General features: G+C 33.7%; 1 pseudogene; it reads right to left on the reverse strand.

The window, feature by feature from the left end:
- Positions 1 to 10,328: 10,328 nt before the first annotated feature.
- On the reverse strand, positions 10,329 to 10,819 carry LOC129515211 (40S ribosomal protein SA-like; annotated as a pseudogene).
- Positions 10,820 to 11,962: the final 1,143 nt, after the last annotated feature.

An 11,962-nucleotide genomic window follows, 5' to 3' on the forward strand; every position in this document is an offset into this window, starting at 1 on the left:
CCGAAAGAATTAAAATCAAGATCTTGGATATCTGCATTCTCATGTTCACTGCAGCATTAGTCACAATTGCCAAGGACGTAGAAACAACCTAAATGTCTATTGATGGATGAATGGATAATGAAAATGTGGTATATAGGCATATACGTACAATGGAATACTGCTCACAATTAAAAAAAAAAAGGAAAGGAAATCCTGCCACATGGGACATGCTTGAAGAAAATCCAGGGTATTATGTTAAGGGAAATAATCCAGTCATAGGAGAAAAAATGCTGAATGATTTCACTTATATGAAGTATGTAAGAATAGCCAAACTAGTAGAAATAGAGTAGAATGGGGTGCCAGAGATTGGGGTGATGAGGAAATACAGAGCTGCTATTCAACAGATGTAAAAATTCAGTTATACAAAAGACAAAAATCTGAAGAATAGCGGCGCTAGGTGTACAATGACATGAATGTACTTAATGACAATAAACTGTACACTTTATTTTTATTTTTTTAAATTTTTATTTCTTTATGATAGTCACACAGAGAGAGAGAGAGAGAGAGAGGCAGAGACACAGGCAGAGGGAGAAGCAGGCTCCATGCACCGGGAGCCCGACGTGGGATTCGATCCCGGGTCTCCAGGATCGCGCCCTGGACCAAAGGCAGGCGCTAAATCGCTGCGCCACCCAGGGATCCCCAACTGCACACTTTAAAAAGGTTGAGATAGTATATTTTATATTATGCACATTAATCATTTTTAAGTGAATTTCTGGAAGGTTAAAGAAACTTCCCAAGCTTACAGTACTATCAAATGCAAGCGTGTGAATGCAAGTCCAGTTTCTCTGCTTCTAATTAGTAGGGTCCTATCAAATCTATTTAATTATTATATAGACCCCGTGGTAAAGAATGTGTATATTATGAAACTGTGAAAGGTGTTTTGTTACTTGGAATGATGCTTTCTTATCTATGATTATAATTTAATTTGAAGGAATTGGATGTAAACTTACTTTAAGGAAATTCGAAGCAAATTCGGATATAGCAGCATTTACCAACAGGCAGAGTCATCTCATTATCTGTTTATGGTCATTTTTCTTTACAGTGTAAATAATGCATAGATGTTAAGGATCATCACCTACCTATAGTCTGTGACTTTCAGATAAAAGGACATAGTTGTTACTTTGATCTTAACAGAAGACCGAAATGTCATGCTGTTCAGCATCCAAGTCCTCATTGGCTAAAATGTCACCTCATCTATGGGAGCAATCTATTTATTGCCTCTATAATCCGCAGATTATATGGAACCTAAAATTGTCCTTGAACTGATGAAATTAAATGCTTACTTAGAAATACGTCATATAAATTTATGATACCAATAATTATCTCTTTTTAATATTCATCATGAGTACCTGAAGCACTTAAAGGAAGAATAATTTCTTTAAAAGCATACACCATTTTCAGGTTTTTAATTCCGTTTTATAAATGTTGGCATTTTGACACAAAACTTATTTTTTCCTAGAGGGAGACTGGAAAGTATATGTTTGTGTATCTCACTTGAGTATATAGATAAACCCAATTAGCATTGATTTAAGCTGCCATATCAACATTACCCATGTATGTGTTTGCAATTTAATTGCACATAACTAAAAGATTCATTTATCAAATTTGCTATGTAATATATACACCATTCTGTAAAAAGGTGAGGGATTGAAAATATCAGTCCCAGAAATCATGGGTCTATCCATATGGAAACTGCCTTGATTCAACAAATTTTTCTACTAGCAATGTCCCCATAATCTCATGTGAATTATATTTAGCAACATAATACCAGCAACATTTTAAATATTATTCAATAATATTTAAAGTATTTTGGACATAATTTGAACATATGATTTACAGAGAGAGGTTTAGATATAATAATACATTATTCTTCGGTAATTCACTAGGTGAACAAGGTTTGTACAAATGAATTTAGTACTTAGTGATGGGGTTTTTCTGAAAAATAAAAAAGTATATAGCAGACATTCTCTGCTATTTCTACCAGTTATTTCTCCGTCTTTGGTATCAGAACTCTGACTTTGCTCAGTTCATAGCTCCAGGTATGAATCATGATTTTTAAGCCAATCAGGACACTGTCACCTGTTTTTTTTTAATAAAAATAATGTTTTAAAATATTACCCTAATCTTTTGTCATTTAAGCAATATTATACTAAAGTACAACTTTCTTTTTTTCCCCTGGACATTTCCTAATTACTTTCGCAACAAATATTTTCCAATGATGGTTAATTTTATGAGTCAACTTGACTGGACTAAAGGATGCCCAGATACTTGATAAAACATTATTTCTGGGTATGTTTGTGTGAGGGTGTTTCTGGAAGATATCAGCATTTGATTTGATAGACTGAGTAAAGAAGATCACCATCACCAATATGAGTGGGCATCATCCAGTCCCTTGTCGGTCCAAGTAAAACAGAAGGGCCAATCCTCTCTTTCTCTCTCTCTCTCTCTCTCCCTTCCTCTCTCTCTCTCTCTCCTTGAACTAGAATGTTTATTTTCTTCTGTCCCAGGATGTTGGAGCTCCTGGTTCTTGGACTCTTAGACTCTGAGATTATACCAGCAGCATCCCGTCACACACACAAGCACACACACAGCTGGCTTTCAGGCTCCCTTTGCCTGGGAGATACACCATCAGCTCCCTTGATTGTCAAATGCCTCAGACTTGTACTGAAAATTACGACTGGCATTTCTGGTTCTCCAATTTGCAAATGACAGACTTTGGGACTTGTGCCCTCCATAACTATATGTACTAATTCCTATAATAAATTCTTCTATATATGAAGATACATCTAAGATATATATAATAAATATATAATACATGAAATTATAAATAATCAATAAAGGAATTATAATATATATTGATAATACAGATATATATGTATATCCTATATATATAGATATATCCTATAGATCCTACAGATACATAGATATATCCAGATTCTCTTGAGCATCCTGACTAATAAAATCTCATTATACAGTTAAGCTTAATGTTTTGAATTACCAAGTCTCATCGAACTTTTCCTAAGGATTTTATCACATTTTAATGGGATTACATTTTTAATTGCTTTTATATAAAATGGATGATGTTCTTAGTAGCTGAAATCTATGTTGGATAGGATGACCCAGATTAAAAAACAAAAACAAAAGTTTCTAAAATACCTTTTCTTATGTAGCTATGATATGCAATAAAATATCCACTTATCATATTAATTAGTTTCAAAGCAATTTGCTGAGGACTTATTTTAGGCTGTCCTGAGTAGATGGCCAGGATTTGAATTTATACCTATGACCATGGATTCTCCTACTAAATTGCAGAAGAAGGTAAATGAGGAGGCAATTAATGGAAAAAATTTATGTAACTAGAATTGCTTTCAAGTATCTACCTGGATTCCTTTCCAGAAAATAAAATTAAGCCACCTAAGAGCCTCAAATGTTTGTGTGGTGTGTATTTGTGCGTGTGTGTGTGTGTGTGTGTGTGTTGGTTTTTCTTGGTCCTTTTATTTATTTTTTTAAAGATTTATTTATTTATTTATTCATAGACACACACAGAGAGAGAGAGAGAGAGAGAGAGAGAGAGAGAGAGGCAGAGACACAGGCAGAGGGAGAAGCAGGCTCCATGAAGGGAGCCCGACGTGGGACTCGATCCAGAGTCCAGAGTCCAGAGTCTCCAGGATCACCCCTAGGCTGCAGGTGGCGCTAAACCGCTGCACCACCGGAGCTGCCCCTGGTCCTTTTAATTCAAGTTTGAAAAATGATTTTTTCCCCCTGGCCAAACATGCAATTTTGTCCCTTTTCCATATCCCAGAAAAAAAAAGTTATCTATATTATTTTTTTTTCTGTGATAAGAGCCTTTTATTGTAGTATTTGGAAAAATTGTGACTCTGAGAATTCCCCTATAAAATCATTCATCATATTATCTTCCCCTCCAGCAACTAACTTTGGGAATTCGATGTCTAATAATGGCATAGATATATCACAGTTTGTGGAATGGAAGCTGGGTCATTTGTTTTAGATTCTTAAAGAAAAATTAATTATTCAAGAATTAAAGATAATCTAATAGAAAATCTAATAGAAAGATAATCAAATAGTGATTTGAAATGTTATTCTTTTTAAACTACATACAAGACATAAACCATATTTCCATTTTACAATGTATAAGTGAGCACAAATCCTATACCATAAGATCCTCCCAATTTCTTAGTTCTTTATTTTGAACTATTTCTTCTATTTTGGGATTTTTTTTTTGTGTGTGTGTGTGTGTGTCCAATCTGGCAGGAGTGTGAGGAGGAATTCCTAGATAAAATACTTCAGATATATTATAGTATATACATTATACTTCCTTGATAGTTTTTACAAAATCCTTTACTTTGTCTTTCTATTTAAAGAAATTACCTTCATAGAAAATTCCAGTGTCATATTATTTTGCCTTAGAACTTCAATTCTTTTCTAAATCTTTCATTGTAAATTTGGTAGCCAGCCTATTTGCACATTTGTGTGTCCAGATTTTTTTTCTCATTTCTATGGTTTTCCTTTCTGAATGCCTGTGAAATACTTTATTTTGCTTTGGTTTTAGCAATCTGAGCAATAACTATTTCAAACTCCAAACTTCACTGATTTTGCATTCTAAAACAAGTTATGCCATTTAATTTCGGATTCAGTTTCTTTTTCACTCAAGGAATGTCATGTATCTTATGTTGAATTTAAGGAATCTTAATAAATCTTATTTTATATTTTAGGCTTAATTTCTATTCTTTTTTCTATTTTCTAATTATTTGGCATAATATATTCAAATGATATAACATAATGTTAATTTATGTTACTATATTTTGCAATATCATAGGATTTCCTAAATCTCAAATGTTTCCTAAAGTAGTCTGAAACTTGTGTAACTTTGATCTCCAGATAAGAAAATAAATTTAAGGGCAGCGTGGGTGGCTCAGCAGTTTAGCGCCGCCTTCAGCCCAGGACATGACCCTGGAGTCTCCTCCGAGTTCCCTGTTGGGCTCCCAGCATTGAGCCTGCTTCTTCTCCCCCTACTTGTGTCTCTGCCTCTCTCTCTCTCTATGTATCTCTCACGAATAAATAAATAAAATCTTTAAAAAAAAAAAAGAAAATAAACTTAAGATATTTTTTCAAATAATTTAAGAATATTAAAATGTCAATGTTTAGTAGTTTGTGGGGTCTCTTTCTATTTAATGAATAGTACCATTCACTAGCCAATGATCAATAAATTAACTCTTTAAATAATAACATGTCAATTTCATGCCATGATGTTATTTTTTTATGACATCAGTTATAACTTTTAAAGCACACAGGATTTTTTCAAGAGATAGGGCCAAAATTCTGCTTATGTATTATAGATGGCTTAGATAATTCATCTTTAAACAGCATAATGCAATATTTTGCCATTACCAGATTATTCATTACATGAAATGAGAAAGAGTTGTAATTTTTTACTACAATTTTGCATGATAAAAATATAAAATAAGGATTTTTCTAAAAAAGCAAATACTCAAATCTTAATGTATGTGCACAAATCCAAAACAGTAGCAATCATTGAGATACCTTAAGCCCAGGAATTGATTTTTTTTTCTACAAATTTAGTGTATCCTAGCTAATGATAACATTCTGTTTCTATGAAGCTATATGAAGAGAATTCTCCAGTAATACCCAGCCAGCCTCCTGGAGAGAAACACGACGGAGAGTGACAACAAGCCCCAATACATCTTGACCTAAGTAGGGCTTACCTTGACCTTGGCATTTCAGTTTTCAACAGTAAGAAAAGCTGTCAGCCATTTCAACATCATTCATGTGGATATAGACTGACTTAATGGAAAGTAATAAATGCATTAAAATTTTTGATAGCTCTTCTAGAAGCTTTGTGTGAAACAGATGAGATAAAAGGCCTTTTAACAATAAACTCCTAAAGTAAATTGGACATGTGAGAATGAAGAAAATGTGTTGGGGATGATTGATGAGGGAACTTAGAATCTTATCCTTGGGAAACTAGGTATAGGTGGAAAAGTCACCAGAGCCTGAAGTGTTCCAAATAACGTAGCTGAACTCTTTGCCTCTAGAAATCTAAGATTTAATGTATGACAAATTTTATATTAAAAAATTCAAAACTCAAAATTATTATTTTTCTCAGTCAGTAGCAGAGATATTGTACTTATACTTTTTTTCAAGAATTTAAAATAACCAGGTTAAAAATAAATAAATAAATAATAACCAGACTTTGGGAAAATTGATAGCTAGATTACCAAAATTAATCATTGAGTTCTATTTGCTGCAAAATAATAACCTTCAAATTTTATGGTCATGCTGTCTTTAATTTTGTTACTTTACAGAATGGTAAAAAATTATAATAGGTGAAAAAAGGAAAAATGGATTACGTGTGTTATTGTTGCTCAATTAAAATCAAGAGTTTTTTTTTTCCATGCATATATTCCATAGAATGGAGAGGTATGTAGTTAGAATAATAGCAAGTCAAGAGGTAAGCCATTGAATTTTCCAACTATTTCAAAATACAAAATGTATTTACATGCAAGATGAGAGTATACGAAAGATAAAACATTATAGTTTGATTACCATTGTAAGATACAGTAACAGTTGTGTGTGGGAAGGAGGTGTGTGTGAATCAGTAGTCAACAGAAGATTGAAAGCCATGAAAATAAAGCATTTATTCACTCATGGATTCAAAAAATATTCATTAAAAGCTTATGTATTTCAATTTTTTAAAAAAAAAGTTTGTTAATAAATTCAAACATGCTTATATCCTATAGGAATTTTTAAAGCCTATTTTGAGACAATATTCACTATGAATTGCCAAGTGGAACCAAGAATATGCAACATTTCAACTTTTTCCAAAGGGAATTTCTAGCACTAATGTTTTTTCATAGCAAATATCCCTGAATATTTTTAGATGAATTAATCCTTACAACAAATCTAAGAAGATAAGTAGTAGTAGTATCCAATCACTTTGATGAAATAACTTAGTTTAGAAGATTAATTTGCTCAAGTTCATTAGTGCATTAGTAATGAACAGAACTGGGACTTGCACCCTGGCCCTCCAACTCTATATCTTATTCCTATCTCACTACATATCGGTGTACTTAGAACTTAAAGTACCTATTGCATTAAGACGGCCATGAAACTGGAAAGTTTCTATATTCAGAATAACAATAATAAGGCATGGTAAGATTAGTATTGATTCTAAACACCTGAGCAACTGTAGCAGACTTTTGGAGCATTCAACTCTTTAAATATTGATTAATTTCTCCCAGCCTTTTGAAATCATTATGCGGAGCATGCATGGGTTCTACTAGCTGAAAATAGGGCCCTATGTGGCACCACACACTCTTTACCTCATTATCATCTTGTTTCTTATTTCTATCTTATTTACTCTAGTTTGATCATGTTGATCTCTGTTTTGTATGGTTTTACTCAAAGATTTACATATGATTCCTCATGATTTTGTGACCAATAATCAACAAAGATATTCACCCTAACTACCACCTTCCACCCTTCAACTATAGGGTAACTACAATAACAACTAACTGTGAAAAGGGAGAAGGGACACATAGTGAAGTCCCTGGTCACTTACAAAATCTACCAGATAAATACTATGAAGCCTGCTTTTCTCAATGCTGGACTAAATTCTTTAATGGCATTTGATTCTTCTCTATGGCAGATCTCTCATATTCATTATGTCTACATCTAAAATAAACAATGAAGAGTATGCTTTCTTTAGAGAGGCAGAATTTTAACAGCAAATTGGTCAGGTTTTCAGACTTAGTTTGTCCTAGGAAGTGAAAAATAGCAGTCTTCGAAGTTAAGGTTTTTTGGACAAAACAATTTCCTAAAAAACTCAGGAGGCTCCTGATTTATTTCATTCCGTTCAGTTCCATGTGAAAGAAATTCCAATACAATCAAACATGTACGTGGACTATTTCTTAAGCCTGCATGGCTCTCTTTTATTTACTGACATCTATACTCATTTTAATGGCAGCTACCTCAAGGACATCTGAAAAAATAGCCTGGGTGAACAGACAATATACATAATCTGATCCTTGCAGCTGGGTTGGCTTCCATTTTATGTCCAAGCACATTGATGTGTAGGCTCCATAATCTTATCAACCGCTGTTCAGTGGACAGAAGCAGTTGGCTTTTATAACCCTGCAAGAGTCAACTTCAGTGGATTCTCAGTCCATTTAGATTGCAGCTACAGTCAAACAAAGCCTCTTCAGTAGAATGCTTTGCTCTCCCTCTGTGCTCTGGTTTGTTAATCTGGTTTGTACTATCTTGCTAAAGCAGGAAGGAATTTAAAAGAAATACCAATACTTAAACTGTTTTTTTTTTCAATCTTTGTGGATATCTATCTCCCACAATATTTCACTGAAAGTGATTTGCCATGGCCAATAATGTATGTCAAAATATTTTCATTTATTTCCAATACCAATTCTTTTTTTTTGTAAAGATTTTATTTATTTATTCATGAGAGAGACACACACACACACACACAGAGAGAGAGAGAGAGAGAGAGAATGGCAGAGACACAGGCAGAGGGAAAGGCAGGCTCCATGCGAGGAGCTTAACATGGAACTCGATCCTGGGACTCCAGGACCACACCTTGGGCAGAGGGCAAGCACTAAACTGCTGAGCCACCAAGGGATCCCTCCAATACCAATTCTTATTATTAATTAAAGTATGGTGTTGTAACAAAAGTATTTAGTGGTTCAAACAAGCTAGCCACTGATTCTTTTTTTTTTCCTGCCAAAACTTACACACACACACACACACACACACACACAGCTAACCCAGGGAAGGGAGGTTGCTCTGTTCCATGAGGTTATCCATAGATACTGCCTCTTCTTACCTTGTGACTCTATCATCTCATAAGGCTTTCTCTCACTCATAGTTGAAGGCCAATTTTCAGTATGGCATCTGAATTCCAGTTTTGAAGAAGAGGAGAAAAGAAAAGGAAAAGGAGAGGAGAGGAGAGAGAGACAGTTGAAGAGAGAAGAGAAGAGAAGAAGAGAAGAGAAGAGAAGAGAGAGAAGAGAAGAGAAGAGAAGAGAAGAAGAGAAGAGAAGAGAGAGAAGAGAAAGAAGAGAAGAGAGAGAAAGAAGAGAAGAGAAGAGAGAAGAGAAGAGAAGAGAAGAGAAGAGAAGAGAAGAGAAGAGAGAGAAGAGAAGAGAAGAGAGAGAGAAGAAGAGAAGAAAAGAATACAGATGAAAAGAAAAAAGAGCTGTTCTTTCAAGGAGTTGTCCCATAACTTATACATCTCACTTCCAATTACATCTCCTAGTCAAGATCTCTCCATCTCACAACTATACATAGATACAAGAATGTCTGGTCTTCCGTATGAATAATAATGATTCTTTTGACAGAAACTTTGGTGGTTTCCATTACAAAAGGTACAAATGGAAAAATTGACACTGGGGTGAAATGGAGCCAAGGTTTGCAGTTTCTACCATAAAAGATGAACAGTATGAACCACTCATGTTTCCTCATTTACAAATTATGATATATATATATATATTCTATTCAATTTCCTGAGAGGTTCAAGCTTTTTCCCTTAAGAATTTGTAGGAATTCTTTATATAGAGATAGATATATGATGATAATGACAGATAGATAATCTTAATATCTTTCTATGATATATGTTTCAAATATCTCCCCATTTAAGGAGATACACTTTGTATATGTAGTTGTTTTTAAAATAGAAGTTCTTTATTTTAATGTAATCAAATCTTTCAAAATTATCTTTTGTAGTTAGACATTTTCTGGGCACCTGGGTGGCTCAGTGGTTGAGCATCTGTTTTTGTCTTAGGTTGTGATCCCAGGGTGCTAGGATGAAATCCAGCATCAGGCTCCCCACACGGAGCTTTCTTCTCCCTCTGCCTGTATCTCTGCTGATTTCTTTCTCTCTCTCTCTTTTTCTCTGTGTCTTTCATGAATAAATAGATACAATCTTAAAAACAAACAAACAAATAAATAAATAAAATTTCATTTTCCATAGCTATCTTTAAACTATCTGGACAACATATTTTTCATGTATTTAATTACATACATTAAAATAATAACATAAAATAATTAAAATAACATATAGTAAATAATTTAACTTTGGATTAATTATTAATTTTGGATTAATGATTTAAAATTTGGATTATCCACCCATGTGGATAAGCAATTGTCCCTGGCAACATCCCCTTTGTCTTTTTTTTTTTTTTTAGAAACTTTATTTTCTGTCAACCTTATTTCCATTTTGTTTGCCTTTGCCAAAGAGTAGCTTAAGACATCTCAGTGGTTGTTCCTACCCATTCAGTGGCCTGAGCAGCAAGAACTGCAGGCCTGTTTTCTGTGGCCCGCTGAGCTCTCCAGTTTTCAGTAGGGAACTGCTGAATAGGCAAAGCGGATGCCTGCGTGCCTTCAGACCAGTCTGTGACTTCGGGTTCAGTAGCAGTGAACTCAGAGGCTGGAGTAGTCCATTTACCCTGAAATTCCTCTTTGGTCACAGCCTTTCCAGCAGTGGCATGTTCTTCCTTTTCAATCTCTTCAGGATCTTTGTAGAAGTTGAGACCAGGCATGACCTCCCATGAGTATTCACAGGAAATGCTGCTACACATGCACAGAACTTCCCCGGGGCTAGCATCCACCTAATCAGACCCACTGAGTGAGCCCTCTTGTTGTGGCAAGGGATGGCAAAGCACCCATGGCATAGAGGAGAGTCTGTATGATATGACACAGACATCAGTTGGGTTTTCAATGGCCACAAAGGCATGAGCTGCCAGCAGAAGATTCTCCCGGGTTCTCTTCAGATTTATGATGTAGATATCATCACTTTTCCTTTTGTAGATGTGGGGTTTGGAAGTCAAGGTTGGTGCCACTGAAGTGGGCTCCTGCTGCAAGGAATTTGAGGACATCCTCTTTATTTGCAGGAAATCAAAGGCTTCAGACATTGTGAAATTTTCTCTTTAAGATATGACAGGAACACAAAACAATACAATCTGGACCCTTCCCCAGGCAGAATGGAAAGGCAATGTCCATTTCTATCTTATATGTAATGTCATTTTTCTAAATTAAGATTCCTAATTTCATAAATTTTATTCATTTATTTTATAGGTCTGTCTTAATTACAATAGACATAATAATTCTTGATATCTGATAAGCCAAATCCTGCCACATGACATTCCATTGCAGGCTTTGGATATTAATGGTATCATTGTTTTATAGATATTTTGAAATCACAATGTATATCTCCATGAAACTTGGGAATTTTTAAAGAAATTTAATGAGGTTATTGTACATTTGGAGATAATTTGTATATTTATTCATTGAGGGTTTCGTATAATAACAATGGTATATCTGTCCATTTATTTCAGAATTTTTATTAGTTATCAATAAAATTTTATTATTTTTTTAGTTTTAAATTTTTAAAATTTATCCTTTATAGATGTATATTTTAGTTCTATTTTTATTATTAATAACTTTTACACACATATAGAAATTTAAATTAATATTAATATATTTTATCTTTGGAAATTATCTTTTCTCTATAGTTATTCTAGTAATAGATTAACATTTCCATTTTGAAATTAATAAGTTTTTGATAAATTAATCAGATTTATGTTAGTAAGGACCCATCATCATACTTATTTTCTCCTACTACTGGAAGTCTCATGTATTTATAAATTCATAAAAAGTCTCATATTTATAAATCTAGCATCCTATTTATTCTCTCATACTACTAAAAGTCTCATGTATCTATAATTTATAAAAAGTTTCAAATTTATAAATCTCATTCTAAACCAAAGTTGTTCTATTTATGAATTCTATTCTAAACCAAAATTGTACTAACTCTAAAACATAGATATTTCTTCAAAAACAAAAACATATAGACACTTTGGTATTATTGATACTTGTG

This window comes from Nyctereutes procyonoides, unplaced genomic scaffold (genome assembly GCF_905146905.1).
Source record: "Nyctereutes procyonoides isolate TBG_1078 unplaced genomic scaffold, NYPRO_anot_genome, whole genome shotgun sequence".
Taxonomy (NCBI): Eukaryota; Metazoa; Chordata; class Mammalia; order Carnivora; family Canidae; genus Nyctereutes; species Nyctereutes procyonoides.